Raw genomic sequence first — 5,006 nt, forward strand, 5'->3', positions numbered from 1 at the left:
CAACGAAAACCAAGCAGACCATACAAGAACCCAAACAAGCACAGTTAAAACAACAAGGCGAATCTACCCGTATACTGTCTAGGGCGGCCGGGAGTCCAAGTGTTCGGACCAACGAACAGCTCCACCTGCATAAGGGCAAACGGAGGAAGGGTCAGTCACCAACCACAGCAAACAAAAACAAGAACGGAGAATTGGGAAGAAGCTATTGAGGAAGTTTAATAAGGGCCATTATCTGATAGGCGAGCTGTAGCTGTAAATTCCGCACCCGGACGAGCCCCTGCTCACAGAGGAGTTGGGCCATTAGTCTCAAAACAAATAGCAGAAATAAAATCTAGCAAGGAACAGAAGCTTACCGGTTAAGTTGGCAGAGGGATGAGCAGAGCATGCCACATGACCTGTCGAAATGGGAAGCTGACGAACCCGCGCTGAAGTAGATGTCCTCATTAACCTTACAGCTCTCGAATAGATATAAACCCTTGTGAGATACAAGCAGACAGTGACCAGAATACACAGAGGCGAATATCAAAGCCGGATATACACTACAACGACAGCGAAAACACATGCAAACGAAACCGTAGTTCAAACCTTACCAGTGCTTCACCAAACAATCGATTGCATACAGGCCAAGACTTGGAACAACAGAGACCACGGCCGCAACCAAACGCACACCACACCGTCGACCGGGCAGGAAGAGTTCATACATTTCACCATAGAAATTACAGTAGTTACAAAGAATCGCCAGGAGCTCGCAGAGCTAAAGACCAGCGTAACAATGACCACCAAAGGAGCGCAAACGGAGTAAAACCCAAACCGAGGTGGGTTTCCAAAATCCCAAGAAGGGACAATTGTCCACCCAGCAGACCATCAAGGTACCCATGCCGTAACCCAAGGAGATTGAAAATCAAACAACATTTATTACCAAATCAATTACATTACTGTCCAGATCGTAAGTGCATTACACATCAGCTTTGGAACGACGAGACCACGTGGGCTGGCCCCATCATGTAGTTAAGTAGATCAAACTTCCAACCAATTAACAATACAAAGTAACATCAACTGAATTGGAGTCATCATGTCTATATAACTTCAACCCAACTTCCAAAGGAGTTGTTGTGGGCTTGCAACTCAACATTCTAAACTTCTTCAAAATGTCCCTAGCATTCTTGGCTTGTGACATGAAAATACCATCTTCCTTCTCCCAAACTTCACTACCCAAGAAATAATGTAACTCACCAAGATCTATCATCTCAAACTCAGCAATCATATGTAACTTAAACCTTTGAAATAGTTTTTTACTATTCCATATGTAGATTAAATCATCAACATATAAGACAACTATCAGAATGCCATGTCTTGATTGAAAGATATAGAGATTGGGATCAGATAAACTTTTAACTAAGCCATGGTCCCGAAAATACGTATCAATTCTTGAATACTTATTCAACTTATAGACATAATCTTATTTAGCTAGCACTTCACAACCTTCAGGTTGCTCCACATAAATTTCTTCATCCACAACCATTTAGAAAGGATGATTTAACATCCATTTGAAAAATTGGCCACTTGTATTGTGCAGCTAATGCAAGAACCATCCTAATTGTATCCAACTTTGCCACTGGGGCAAATGTCTCAGTATAATAAATTCCTTCTTTTTGTGCATAAACCTTTGCAACTAAATGAGCCTTATACTTATCAATTGTGCCATCTGATTTATATTTGGTTTTATAAACCAACTTAGTGCCAATTACATCTTTTCTCTTTGGTAATTTGACCAAGTCCCATGTATCATTTTTTACCAAGGCATTCATTTCTACTTCCATAGCTTCATTCCATTCATTCTTTCTTGATGCTTCTGCATAATCCTGTGGTTCATCCATTTTCATTACCTGTCCCATAAGTGCATAATTCACTAGATAACTTTGAGATCTAGTAACCCTTCTTTCAAAATTTCTATCCAACATACTGCTTTCTGAATGACCCCTTTCAAGCCACTTATGATTCTTCTTAACTTCATATTCTTTTACTAACTCTGAATTTGAATCATCACCAATATTCATTGCATCATTATTTAATTCAAACTGTACCTGTTCTGGATGATAGATCCCCTTCTCATCAAACACAACATCTCTGCTTATTAACACCTTCTTTGCCTCTAGATAAAACAACTTGTAACTTCTTGTTTCAATATTGTATCCAATAAAGATACACTTCACACTCTTATCATCCAATTTCTTCCTCTTTTCCTTACGAACATGTGCATATGCAGTACAACCAAAAAATTTCATATGTGCAACACTTGGTTTGTATCCTGACCATGCTTCTTCTGGAGTCAAATTCAACACTGCCTTTGTAGGACATCGGTTAAGAGTGTATACTGTTGTGTGTACTGCTTCAACCCAAAACTCATTTCCAAGTGACTTAGTTTTTAACATGCTTCTAGCCATTTCAACTATGGTTCTATTCTTCCTCTCTGCAACACCATTTTGTTGAGGAGAATATGAATCAGTAAACTCTCTATTTATTCCATTCTTCCTACAATAATTCAAAAACTCATTTGACTTGTATTCTCCCCCATTATCTGTTCTGACGGTGAGAATTTCTAGACCACTTTGCTTTTCAACTAAAGACTTAAACTCAAGAAAATGAGAAAACACTTCAGTATTCTCTTTTAGAAAATACAACCATGTCTTCCTAGAATAATCATCAATGAAAGTGAGAAAATAGTGTGCCTTTCCAAAAGACACAATCTCCATTGGACCACACAAATCTGAATGTACCGATGCTAGACGTTCTCTAGCCTTCCATGTTCTATCTGAGAAACTTTCCCTGTGTTGTTTCCCAAAAATGCACCCTTCACATAAATCATCATCCAAATTGATATAAGGAAGACCATTCACCATGTTCTTCTTTCTTAACAACACCAAACTCTGAAAATTTATATGTCCCATACTATAATGCCAAAGCTTACTATTTGTATCTTCTGTTGTATTCAAACTTTGTGATTTACTTGAATCAAAGGAGAGCTTGAAAATTCTATATTCAGTCATTTCACCTCTTGCTACAACTACATTTTTATTCAACTTATCCATGATTAAGCATTCTTTATTATCAAACACTAACCTGTAGTTTTTCTCCATCATCTATCCTACAGAAAGTAGGTTCTTCAATGCTGATGTCAACAAAGTGTCCTCAATTAACTTATTCTTTCTTTGTAATGTTGGTATTGCAACTGTGCCTTTCCCTTTCACCTCGAAAACACTATCATCACCAAATATGACTTTACCAAAATAATTGTCATTAATTTTGGTAAACAACTCCTCTTGATATGTCATATGAGTTGAACATCCTGAATCAATATACCATGCTTCACTTTCTTCACTATGTGCCATCAACCTTGAGATGAATAACTTCTCATTCCTAGTTTCTTCAACAACTGTATTAGCACCTTTTCGCTCTGTATCTCACATTTTTTCATAACAATCTAAGATGGCCAAATTTTTGACAATAATAACACTATGGTCCTCAACCTCTTCCTCCATTTCTGCCTCCATCTCTTCCTTGTCCTCTTCTGCCAGATCCATCTCTGCCTCTTCCTCTAAACTAGTTGGGATTCCTGCCTCTACCTCTTGAAGGTGATGCATTTCCTTGTGAACTTTGTTGATTTTTGTTTTGATTTTGATTATGATATTGACCCCTACTCCTTCCTCTTCCTCTATGCTTTGCGGAAAAGGCATGTTCTACTTGCTCAGATGGTTGATTCTCTTCAACAGTTAACAAGAATCCACTTAATTCATCAATTTTCATGGTATTTAAAAATGTGTAGACCATGATACTGGTAGTTACCATCTGAAACTTAGGCATAACACTTCTTAAAATATTCTCAATTAGCCTTCTTTCTGGAACATCTTCACCTAATGACCTCATTTGATTAACAAGATCTTGCATTTTTGTGATGTAATCATGAATGGATTCATTACTTTTGATATGGGCATTTTCAAAATTCCTCCTTAATGTTTTCAGTTTAGCTACAACAAAACCTTCAAATGTGTCCTTTAAGATATCCCATGCTTCTTTAGATGATATCGCACCATTGATCCTTGCAAATATAGATTCTTCAAGAGCGCTGCCTATAAGTGAAAGTGCTTCATTATCTTTCTTAATAAGTTCCTTAAGAGATTTTTTTTCATCATCACTTAATGCTTTGAATTCATCAGGAGAAGGCATATTGTATCCATCAGTTACAAGTTCCCATAAATATTTAGTGATGAATATAGGCTGCATATGTTTGCTCCAATAAAAATAGTTTGTGCCAACAAGTTTAGGCAATACAATACTGCTTGTCACCATGATGAGAGTAAGAGAGAGTGATAGAGAGAAAATGAAAAAGAACACAATGTGTCCCACTTCAACCCGGGACACAACGTGTCCCACTTCAACCTGGGACAAGAACCAAATGTCCCAAAAATTGGGACTCAACCACCACCAAAAAATATCTTTTTTTTATTAATTGGAAGGGTACAAAGAGAGCTAAAAAGTTCAATTTTTTAAAAAATTACATCTTATATCTCCTTTCATTATTGAAAACCATCTTATATCCCCTTCATGAGAAGAAAAATTAATTCCCCATTTTCAAAACATTATAAAACATATTTTCTTCTTATATCTCCCTTATTGAAAATTTTAGTCCCTTTCATGCATTTATAAAGCACTTTTTACAAACTAAAGGAGTGTGTCATGCACACTTCGAGAAACATTAACGTGCACTCCAAACAAAAGTTTTAATATTGGAAAAAAACTCATGAAAAGTCACTCCACTCAAAAAAACTTTAATGTTAAACTTTAAAAATTTAAAGTTCACTCCACTCTTATTTCAAATTTTACATCCACGTTAAAACTTTCATGTCCAGAATCGAATGATCTCGGTTTGAATGACTATTTGTCAAGCAAGCATTTGATTGGATGAAATCGCAGTAGCTCTTGCAAGCTCTAACAAACTTGGAGTCTCT

Source organism: Pinus tabuliformis, chromosome 3_2, assembly GCF_031772625.1.
Source record: "Pinus tabuliformis cultivar Carrire ecotype Pingquan chromosome 3_2, CPIR1, whole genome shotgun sequence".
Taxonomy (NCBI): domain Eukaryota; kingdom Viridiplantae; phylum Streptophyta; class Pinopsida; order Pinales; family Pinaceae; genus Pinus; species Pinus tabuliformis.